Source organism: Tamandua tetradactyla, chromosome 20 (genome assembly GCF_023851605.1).
Source record: "Tamandua tetradactyla isolate mTamTet1 chromosome 20, mTamTet1.pri, whole genome shotgun sequence".
NCBI lineage: Eukaryota > Metazoa > Chordata > Mammalia > Pilosa > Myrmecophagidae > Tamandua > Tamandua tetradactyla.
In genome coordinates, this window is record NC_135346.1 from 6371486 (window position 1) to 6383557 (window position 12072).

The 12072-nt window shown below is 41.2% G+C and overlaps 1 pseudogene; it reads left to right on the forward strand.

The window, feature by feature from the left end:
- Window positions 1–1307: 1307 nt before the first annotated feature.
- Window positions 1308–5589, forward strand: LOC143664810 (serine/arginine repetitive matrix protein 1 pseudogene; annotated as a pseudogene).
- Window positions 5590–12072: the final 6483 nt, after the last annotated feature.

Here is a 12072-nt window from a genome sequence, read left to right on the forward strand (position 1 = left end):
GGGATAATGGTGGAAGGAATATAAAGTTGGAAAGCAGAAATTTTGGATTTAGTGTTGTAGCTTGAAGAGTTAGAAAGGACTCTAACAATTTGTTTGCGTGATTGGCTGAAACACAGACCAAAAGGTGACCTGTATTCCTTGAGGTCAAAATACCAGAACTGCCCTGGTATAATGTAAATAAGGGACCCAAAGGCTTAGACAGATTAGAATGTTAGATACTTTTGAATGTTACAGTGGATTTATCATGTAAGTACTGCTCCAATACTTCAGAAATATCCAGAGGAAACACCTTTCACTAGGATTAAAAAATAAATCCGTGAGACTAACTCTATCATCCCTGAAAAGCTTTATGGTCGCTCTTCTCTGTAAGTTAGGTATTACTGTTGGAACCACTGTCACTGAACTTGGATCCTTAAACACAATGGGGATGACTGGATCACAGGTTAGCAGGAGCCTGTGGCAGCACTCAGTCACCAAAGATGGGATGGGCATGGCTACCATAATGGACAGTGGACTCAAAGCAGCAATCAAAATATTCTAACTCCCAGAAACCTATAGTGTTGACTAGTAAAATAGATGGGCAGTCTACTAAATTCTTACTTAATCTGTATAAGGAAAAGAGTTTTAGGTTAAGTGGAAAAAACCTAGCTTGAATTACAGAAACAGAGAGTCATAGTCCCTAAAGTCCCAGACACAAGACAGTTTACAGACACAGAGCCCTTTGAATGCTATATTGCCAAAAATTTATACTGTTATCTTCCTCCAAGCTTTCTTCAAAGAAGAAGGCCTTTCACCAGGATAACTATGCACTGAGGAAAAGGAAACAATCAGTCATTTGAGGAGATTATTGGACACTGGCTCAAAAATGACACTAATTCCAGGAGACCCAAAGTGTGCCTGTGGTCTACTAGTCAGAGTAGGGGCTTATAGATATTGGGTGATCAATGGAGTTTTAACTCAGGTCCGTCTCAAACTACACTCTTTGTAGTTTTGTCTCCAGTTCTGAAATACATAACTGAAATAGACATACTCAGAATCCCCATATTGGTTCCTTGACTTGTGGAGTGAGAGCTATTATGTAGGAAAGGTCAAGTAGAAGCCAGTAGAACTGCCCCAACCTAGCAAAACAGTAAATCAAAAGCAATACTGGATTCCTGGAGGGTTGTATAGATTAGTGCCACCATCAAGGATTGAAGGATGTTGGGGTGGTTTTTCCCATCACATCCCCATTCCACTCCCCTATTTGGCCTGGAAAGAAAACAGATGGTTCTTGGGGGATGAAAGTGGATTATCATAAACCTAACCGGATGGTGACTTCAATTGCAGCTGCTGTTCCAGATGTGGTATCATTGGTAGATAAGATCAACACATCTCCTGGTAACTGATATGCAACTGCTGAGCTGGGAAACATGTTTTCCTCAACTGTGTTAGTAAAGATCACCAGAAACAGTTTGCTTTCAACTGGCAAAGGTCAGCAATACACCTTCACTGTCCTGTCTCAGGGGGTTATCAACTCTCCAGCCCTTTGTCATAATCTAGTCCACAGGGAACTTGATTGTCTCTTCCTCCCACAAGACATCACACTCGCCCATTATACTGATGGTAACATATTGATTAGACCTCGTGAGTAAGAATTAGCAACTTCTCTATAGACTTATTGATGAGTCATTTTCACACCAAAAGGTGGGAGATAAATCCAACAAAAATACAGGATCCCTCCACCTCAGTGAAATTTCTAGGTGTCCAGCTGTGGGGCATGTTGAGATATCCCTTTTAATGTGAAGGAAAAGATGTTGCACCTGGCCTCTCCCACAACCACAAAAGAGGCACAATGTCTAGTGGACCTCTGGATTTTGGAGACAACATATTTCTCATTTGGGTGTGCTACACTGGCTCATTTACCAAGTGACCTTAAAAGCTGCTAGTTTGAGTGGGGACTGGAAATATGAGGAGGATCTGTAACAAAAATGATTCCATGGAACTGGAAGTTAAGACAGTTGGCCACTTTGGACTCCTCATGCCTCTGAATGAACAAGCAATGAAGGGACTTACTCTACTGGCTAGGACAATTGATCCTGACTGTCAGGGAGGAATAGGATGGCAGCTATACAATAAAGGTAAAGCAGAGTTTGCTGGAGTGCAGGAGATCCCCAAGGGCATCTCTTAGTACTACCATGCCCTGTGATTAAAGTCAATGGAAAACTGCAATAACCCAATCCAGGCAGGACTACCATTGACCCAGAAATTTCAGGAATGAAGGTTTGGGTCACCTCACCAGGCAAGGAACCATGGGCAGTTGAGGTGCTTGCTGAGGGTGAAGGGAACATGGAATGGATAATGGAAGGAGATAGTGATAAATATGAGCTATGACAATGTAACCAGTTACAGAAATGAAGACTTTAATGATTATGAATATTCCCTCCTTGTTTTGTTTGAGTTTGTTTGTAGATGAACATAAAGAAAATATCTTGGTTTTCTCTCCTATCTTATCCACCTATTATATGACAAAAGTTGTACTGGCTTCAAGTTGCAGAATTTTAGTTATAGGATATCAATTTTAAGTGTGAATATTACCCAAGGACTTGTACCCTATCCTGAGGAGAATTACAGCATTTGCAGTTGTCCACAGGACTGCTAAGTAGTGTTAGGTGAAAAATATGACTGCTATTGTTTTTGTTGAGAGATTAATTATGGTTTAAGTTTGCCTTAGTTGATACGGAGTGAACTGTGATGGTTAAGTTTATGTGTCAACTTGGCCAGATTATGGTGTCTAGCTGTTTGGTCAAGCAAGAACTTGTCAGATTGTTACTATGAGGATATTTCCTGGACTTAAATCATCAATAAGTTGATTGCATCTATGGTTGATCACATACAATCAACTGAGAAGATTGTGTTCAACAATGAGAGAAGTCTCATCCAATTAGCTGAAATCTTTAAAAGAACTGGCTAGAAGCACAGGGATCTTGGGTGAGGAAACTAGTGCAGAATAAAATAATCGGTTCAGCAACAAGCAGGAGAAGCTAGTGAAGCAGCTGAAATCTGCAGAGTACCTAGAAAAAAGGGTGGACATGAGCAAAGTAAATTTGGAGGTTAGAAAGCCTTGGATAACAAAACGAGTAACAGAAATCCTTGGGTTTGAAGATGATGTTGTGGTTGAGTTTATATTCAACCAGCTGGAAGTGAAGAATCCAGACTTCAAAATGATACAAATTAACCTGACTGAGTTTTTTATGGAAAAAATGCTAGAGAAATTTTGGGAGAATTGTGGCCTCTGCTGTTAAGTGCACAAGAAAACATTGCCGGAATCCCTTCTGCTTACCTAGAACTGAAGAAAGAAGAAATAAAACAGAGACAGATTGAACAAGAAAACTTGGCATCTATGAAAAAGCAAAATGAAGACAAAGATAAGAGGGATGAGGAAGAAAAAGAAAGCAGCATAGAGAAAAGGAGAAGGTCTCAAAGCACAAGAAGATCTCCTTCCCCTAGAAGATGATCTTCTCCTATTAGAAGCAAGAGAAAGTGCAGTCATTCATGATCTCCCCATCACAGAACCAAGGGCCAGAGCCTACCCCTGCTCCAGGAAAGAAGGAGAAAACTTCAGAGCTCCCAGAACCTTCAATAAAAGTAAAAGAAACTTCAGTACAAGAAGCTACTTCTACTAGTAACATACTGAAAGTTCCCAAAACTGATCCTGTACCAAAAAAAAAAAAATCCAAAAAAGACAAGGAAAAGACCCGACCAAGTTCTGGGTCATGTTCAAATCAAGGTTCCAGACTCATTCCCACTCTCTATCTCATACTTGACCAAGATGGTGCCATAGATCCTGATCAAGATCATATTCACCTAGAAGGCAGCCACAATCAAGAACTGGTCTTCTTCTCTGAGAACTCCACCACGATGAATGCCTCCTCCACCAAGGCATACAAACCACAGATCTCCAGTGAGACGAAGAAGGCACTCATCAGCATCCTTGTCTGGAAGTAGCTCATCATCATCTTCATCTTGTTCTTGGTCACCACCAAAGAAGCCTCCCAAGAGGACATCTAGTCCCCCTTAAAAACTCATAGGTTTGTCTCCTCCAAGGCAAAGGCACCAGCCTTCAACTTCACCAACTCCTCTGCCAAAAACTTGTCATTGCCCAACACCCCAGCAGTCAAACCGTACCAGAAAAAGTCATTTTTCTGTATCTCCAGGGAGAACTTCAGGTGAAGTGACAAAAAATAAAGGAGCTGAGAAAAGAGAGTCTCCTTCACCAGCACCCATGCCTAAAAAGTAGAGTTATATAAATCTGAAAAGATAAGGTGGCAAAATGGCAGCAGCAGATTCTGTATACAGCAGAGATGCCAATACAGATAACAAAACCAGCAGTCTTCATCTGACTAGGCTTCTCCTCCTCTTCAGTATATGAGAGACCCAAAAAGAATTGGGGAAGAATGGTTAGGTTGGCAGGTGGCGGAGATGCTCCCCTTCCCGGAGTGTCTTTCGATCATCATGAAAGAGCCAGAAAGAGACTTGCCTCATGGTAGACAAACAAGTCCCTCCCAACCACCCACCAGAAGGTGACATTCTTCTCCAGCTCCTCCTCAGCAGCCCATATCTCCCATACCATGATGGCGGCCTCCTTCTCTCCTGCCATGTCAGTGCTTACCATCCACAAGAAGATACTGCCCTCCAATAAAGAAGAAATACTCTCCTCCTCCATTTCCAAAGAAAAGAACATCTTCTCCCCCTCCCCCTCTTATAAGAAGGGCATCACCAGCTCCACCACCAGAGCACAGGGTCTCCCATTCTCCACCTCACAAACAAGAAGTTCCCCAGTCACCAAGAGACGTTCACCACCATTATCATCAAAGGTAGGAAAGGGTCTTCCAGAAGCCAGTCTCCCAGGGAGACCTGATCTCCACAGCGAAACAAATGGCCTTCACCTCACCAGGCCTCGAGCTCCTCAGGCCACCTCAAGCCCTCCCCCAACTCAAAGAGGAGCATCATCATCACTTCAAAGAAGGCCGACCCCATCTCCAAGTACTAGGCCCATTAGGAGAGTCGCCAGAACTCCAGAACCCCAAAAGACAAAATAAGCTGTCTTACCAACGCCTCGGTCTGTAAGGAGGTTCTCATCCTCTCCGTCTCAGGATCCCTTGGGCCAGCAGCTAAAAAACTCCAAACAGTTCCATCCCCTGGCCAGTCTCAGCCACTCTCTACAAACTGGCCACCAGCAGTACCAGTCAAAAAGGCTAAAAGCCCAGCACCAAGCTTGTCTCCAGCAAGGAATTCAGACCAGGAAGGAGGCAGGAAGAAAAAGGGCAAGAAACTCGAAAATGAGAAGATATACAAGAAAAACACAAGAAGGAAAACTCTGTGCCTGCAGTTGCTGCAGCTACTGTAATCCCTGCAGCCACTGCTGCTCCCACAGCTACATCAGCACAGGAAGAACCAGAGGCAGAGCCAGAGTCTAAAAAGAATACTGAAAGGGAAGCTGAAGATAACCTTGATGACTTAGAAAAAGCACCTGCACGAAAGACCCTGAGATGAATGCCGAAGGCTCCAGTGTCCCCACAGTCTCAGATGGAAATGTCTGTTATGATGTAAGTTTTATTTGGTTTGTACACAATTCAATTTCAAAATTGCTAAAATATGTTTGAGTTTTAGACTACTTCGCTTGTTGAAATGCTTGCAAGGTTGAAGTTCACCATGTAAAGGAAGCGGGCATGGATTTACATTGCAAAAGGTGTTTACAGTGTTTTAGTGACATTCTTTCATTGACAGCTGACATAAATTAATTTAGAGTGAAATCTTTTAAAGCAAAAAAATCCTGTTTTAAAAAAAGGGAATTTAAATATGGTTAGCATTCTTATGGTTCCTTTAATGCCTCTGGTTATTTCCAGAGGTTTTTTTTTTTTCCTTCTCTCATTTGAGTCTTAGCACCCATTTAAATTACAATGCTTCCAACATAGTATGGTCAGTAGGCTTGCCTGGAAATAAGACCACTGTTGAACTACCACAAAAGTATAAGTGAATATTTTAATGCCACAATCTTCCCTGTTGCCTGTGGAGTCTCTGCTGAAATGAATCAAGATTCAAACTCTAGGTTGAGACAGAAGAAAGCATGTTGTTTGTCAGGACCTTGTGGGTTTATATTGATGTGTAACAATCTTGATTCGAAACACTGGAGTTTCATTCTATTCTGGTTTTGGTGCTTTGGTTTTTGTCCCCCTCTTCTTTTGTAAAGGCGATTATCTAGTCTTGAAGGCTCTTTCAGTTATATAGAATTTTGTTTTATGAAACGCATTGGCTCCATTCATTATTTTATCTTGTTCTTCCAATTGATACAAATGACTTTCAGAGCTCTTGTATTTGGAAGGCTGGAAGGGCCCAGACTTTGAAAAAGCACCTTATTTTCATTGCATTTTTTTAAAAACTAAAGCTGTATAAAGCTTGTACACTAAGCAATGAATTCATAAATTTGAAAAAAAAAGAGAGAGAGGTGATGATTACCGCAGCTGGAGAGAATTTCCGTGTCTACTTCAGCCAGCTAGCTTCTCCTGGGGAATTCACTGAAATCCTTCATGATAGTTCCCAGTGGTCTGCTTGACAGAATTTGGGCTTGCCCATTCCATAGGCAAGTGAGACATTGCTTATAAAGATCTCATAATATTGACAGATCTCTCCTGTTGGCTGTTTCCCTAGAGAACCCTGACTAATACAGGCAGTTTCCTGGAAGTGGAGCTGGTAAGTCATATATACTAAATTGCTCTCCAAAAAGTGTGTACAACACATATTACCACCAAATGTGCACAGGAATGGCCTTTCCCCACACTCTCACCAACATTGGATGTTATCTCTATTAGGAAATATTGCCAAACTGATAGGTGAGAAAAAAGATTTATCATTGTTTTAATATGAATTTCCATGAAAAAAAAGTGAGGTTGAACTTATTTCCATGTGTGTCTATCTCACTGGAAATATTTTAAAATAACTTTGTGGCACAGTTTTCATTGAGGATAAGGTAGAAAACATAGAATAAGCCAAAAAATATAACCACTTTTAATCCCATCAGAGATCACTTATCCTTTATATATTTTTGATTGAGCATCATCTACATGCCAGGTCCTCTGCCTGAGGCTGGTAATACAATGATGGACTGGGGACCATATAGACTCTTTTGATTCATGTGTGTCGTTGAACACGGGTCTCATGTTCAAGAAATTATTGTGAGTTTCAAGTGATGGGAAATGAATGCATTTTCATTTGGTGAAAATTTGATTTCCTTTGATCTGGAGGCTTAACTATACTACTTACTTTCTTTGGCAAGCACTCTTCTCTTTCAAATATTTTTATTCAGAATTCTTCATGTACTATAAACTCTATCCAAAGTATACAATAAGTGGCTCACAATATCACATAGTTGTGCATTCATTACCAGGATCATTTTCAGAACATTTGCATCACTCCAGAAAAAGCAATAATAAAAAAAAAATACATCTCATACCCCTTACCCCTTCTCTCATTGACCACTAGTATTGCACTCTACCCAATTTAATTTTTACCCAATATACGCCCTGATTATTTATTCATTTTTAATCCTTATTTTTTTGCTCATCTGTCCATTTCCTAGATAAAGGGAGCATCAGTCAGAAGTTTTTCACAACCACATGATCACATTGTAAATGCTACATAGTTACACAATCATCTCCAAGAATCAAGGCTACCGGGATACAACATCCCAGAATAATTTGGGCAGAAAGTAAAAAGGTATTTGCAAAGTCCCCTTGGGGGACTGGAGAGAAAGGAGGAAATGGTAAAGACTCCTGAGAGTCTCTCAAGCAGTGGGGACAACCAATTCAATAGGCTGAGCCCTCAATCTTAGGGTTTGCCCTTAAGAAACTCATTCCTGTAAAGGAGAAGCTAAGCTTATTTATAATTATGCCTAAGAGTCACCTCCAGAGAACCTTTTTGGTTCTCAGATATGGCCTCTCTCTAAGCCATTTCAGCAGGTGGCCTCACTGCCCTACCCCCTACCTAAGACATGACTCCCAGGGGTGTAAATCTCCCTGGCAACATGGGACAGACTCCCTGGGAGGAGCCAGGACCCAGCATCATGGGAATGAGAAAACCTTCCTGACCAAAAGAGGGAACAGAGAAATGAGACAAAGTTTCAGTCGCTGAGAGATTTCAAACAGAGTTAAAAGGTTATCCTGGAGGTTATTCTAATGTATGACATAGAAACTAAAAAGGGACATATAATATATATAATGCATTCTTATACACTATATAGACTCTAAAAAAGGGATATATTATATATATGGGGAGGGCACTGCAGTCACCTGAGTTGGCTTAGAGAGAGAAGCCACATCTGAGCAACAAAAAGGGTTCCCTGGGGGTGAATCTTAGGCATAATTTTAAGGAAGCTTAGCTTCTCCTTTGCAAGAATGAGTTTCTCAGGGGTGAGCCCAAGATCGAGGGCTCAATCTATTGAATTGGTTGTCCCCACTGCTTGCAAGACTATCAGGAGTTCCCCAGATGGGGAAGTTTACTATTTCCTTCTTTCTCCCCAGCCCCTCAAGAGGACTTGGCAAATATTTTTTTACTTTCTGCCCAAATTACTCTGAGATGTATTGGGGCATCACACTAACCTGTATAAACCAATGAAATCTCATTCCCTATTCAAGATTCCATGTAATTATGGTGTCCAAATAGATTGGCCTGTATTAGTTAGGGTTCTCTGGAGAAACAGAATCAACAGGAAACCTTCACAAATATAAAATTTATAAAAGTGTCTCACATGACCATGGGAACACAGAGTCCAAAATCCGCAGGGCAGGCTGTGAAGCTGATGATTCTGATAGAGGGTCTGGATGAATTCCACAGGAGAGGCTTGCCGGTTGAAGCAGGAAGAGAGCCTGTCTCTTCTGAATCGTCCTTAAAAGGCTTCCAGTGATTAGATTAAGCATTACTCATTGCAGACGACACTCCCCTTGGTTGATTACAAATGGAATCTACTGTGGATACAGCTGATGTGATCATGATTTAATTCTATGAAATGTCCTCCTCACAACATACAGGCCAGCACTTGCCCAACCAGACAAATAGGTACCACCACTTGGCCAAGTTGACACATGAACCTGACCATGACATGGCCATACACGTTAAATTAGATAATGCACTACCCAAAATATAAATTTTGTACCAAATTAACATCTCTTCCTTTGATCTCACACAGAAGTTGAAGTTTTAAAATATGGACCATATCATCCTTTACTCTGTATTCTGATTTATCTTAGTTCTATTGAGATCAACTTCATTCATTTCTCTAATTAGTCTGTTCACTTTTTCAATTTTTTAAACAGTTGCAGTATGGGGTAATGCTGACTTTCATGGCTTCAGAGCTCTAACTCTTGAGTCTCAGATGTCACACAAATACCCGAAGTTCCAGGGAACAGCCTGGTTATGCACAAATGGCTCATTATCTCAGAATTTAGAAAACACAGTTACAATTCCAGAATAGATATGATTACTGCAAGAGCTTCCAATCTAGGAACCTTTACAACAGGCCCCAATCTGATAGCCCATGCTCTCAACTTCAGTTCTTTGAGTCTGTATATTATAGTTAGTCCATATGAGTGAGGCATGATAATATTTGTCTTTTTGTTTCTGCTATTTCATTCAGCATACTGTCACCAAGGTTCATTCACCCCATGCCTCACGACTTCATTCCTTCTTAGAGCCTCTCAGCATGTGCTGTAAGTATACACCACAGTTCCTCCTTTCAGTCTTCAGTCTGTGGGTGCAGGCCACCTCCATCCATCACAATTTGAGAACACTGCTGCCATAAACACCAGCGTGCAAATGTCCATTCTGCCATTCATGACATTCAGTTCCTCTGGGTGTATACTGAGCAACAGGGTTGCAGGATCCTACGGCAACCCCACCCCTAGCCTCCTGGAGCCCCCACACTGCCCTCCAAGGGCTGCACTGCTCTGCTTCCCCACCGACAGCAGATAGGTAGATCTCTTTCTCCATATTTTCTTCAACACTTTTGGCAAGCACTCTTAACTTTCCTACAACTTGAAAAAAATTGATGAATAGTCTGAACTCGTAGATAAACTAAAGGCATGGCACCACTCTGTTCTAACCATATCTATTAGACAGACATGAGGACTGTTGCTTTGTTTATTTAGGGGAGGAAGTGTACACATATGCGCCGCACCATGTCAGACATAACACCCACTACTGAAACAAATTCCATTGTTAAAAGGGATTTAAAGACTCTCCAAATAATCCTTTAAACTTGTATGGTATGTGAATATATCTCAATAAAATTACATTTAAAAATTCATTAGGGAATACTGTTCTTGCTGGCCCTTCTATCCTACGTTGGCTTCCAAAATGGCTCTCTCAGAATCTGTAGGTCCTTCTGGCCTCTCCTGGGACGTGTTCCCTCTCTAAGTGTCTGTGGGTCCTCTCTTAGCTTCTCCAGGGCAAACCCTGGATTTCCTCTCTTAGCTTAGCATCTCCCAGGGCATTTTCTGTCTCCAAGAGTTTGTCATATCTCCATAATCTGTATCAGCTCTAAGCTCTCTCTGTGTCTTCTGCCTTTTATTCTCTTCATAAAGGACTCCAGTAAAAGGATTAAGAACCATTTTGAATTGGGCAGGTCACATCTCCATGGAAACAACCTAATCAAAAGTTCCCACCCAAAATAGATCTGCCTCACAAGATTGGATCAGAAGAATGTGGCTTTTCTGGGGCACATAACAGTTTCAAACCAGCACAGGGGTTAATTAACACTCTGTGGTTTTGTCAGAGATAGATATAGTGGAACAGAACAAAACATCCAGCAGTAGACCCACACAAACATGGGCAACCAATTTTTTTTTTAATACAATCATTATCAAAGACCAGGGCTACTAGATTACAGTAAGTTCACCTATTTTCTTCTGGCTATTCTAAAATACTACACACTAAAAAGAAGTATCCATCTAATAAGTCAGTAGTCACAGTTATTTATTAAAACCTAATGTTTCAGCTTCACCTCCTTTCTCTCATTTAATCTGTCTCCCAGTCTTCAGGAATATCTGGACACTGACCGTTTTAACTTCTTCATGCTGGAAAGGAGTGTTGACCTTATGGAATAGAGGAATGCGATTGATTGATGTACTTGAAGAGACTTGTATCTCTGGGTTTCAGGGCCCATCTGACATAAGAACCATCTGAAGGCCTTAGGCTTCTGAAAAAAAAAATTAAAACCTAGTAAGGTTTTAAAGAAAAACTTTTATAGAGACTTAGCTAGAGCCCAAGACACCCTGTAGGGTTTTCAGGCATACTGTTGGTTGGGGTGAAGAAAAGGATAAAATTACAGGATTCTGTGATTTTGTGATTCAGAAAAGATCTTTAGAAACATTTTAAACGCAGCATCTAGCAGAGAAGAGTGATTGAGGAACTGAATTGTGGATCACAGAAAGGATTCACTTGTGTTAGTAAATAAATTACTATGGAAAAGAACTCTGCCACATAATTAAAGCAGTGCTTCTTCAAGGCTGGTCCTGGAACTGATAGCATCAAGCATCTCCTGGAGACTTGTTAGACACGCAAATTCCTGAACCCTTCCCCAGACCTCCAGAATCAGAAACTCTGGGGGTGGAGCTCAGCAATCTGCACTTGAACCAGCCCTAGGGGGGTGATTCTGAGCCTCACTGAAGTTTGAGAAGCACTGGTTTAGAGAAGAATTAGAACAGAAGTGGTTAGCAAGGTCTGCAGATAGTTAACCAGACTAGTGAACAGACCTGAGGGAGCAGCACAGGCAGGTCTCTTGCTGGAGGCAGGTGCTCTGGAAGGTGAGAATAGCACTAAAGCCCACTGGGGAGGGTTTTCTACTCCTTGTCTAGGAGGTTTTCTTACTTACTCAAGGGAATTACTTGTCTGTTGACTGTGTTAGTGAACTCGAACTTTACTGAAATCTGGGCTGTGATTCTGCTAATGAAAGAGGACAAGGATTCTTTCTAATTCAGATTATCTGCTCCTCCATCTCTTTTTTCTGCATTTCTCTTAATTGGGAATGTATCTGCAATTTAT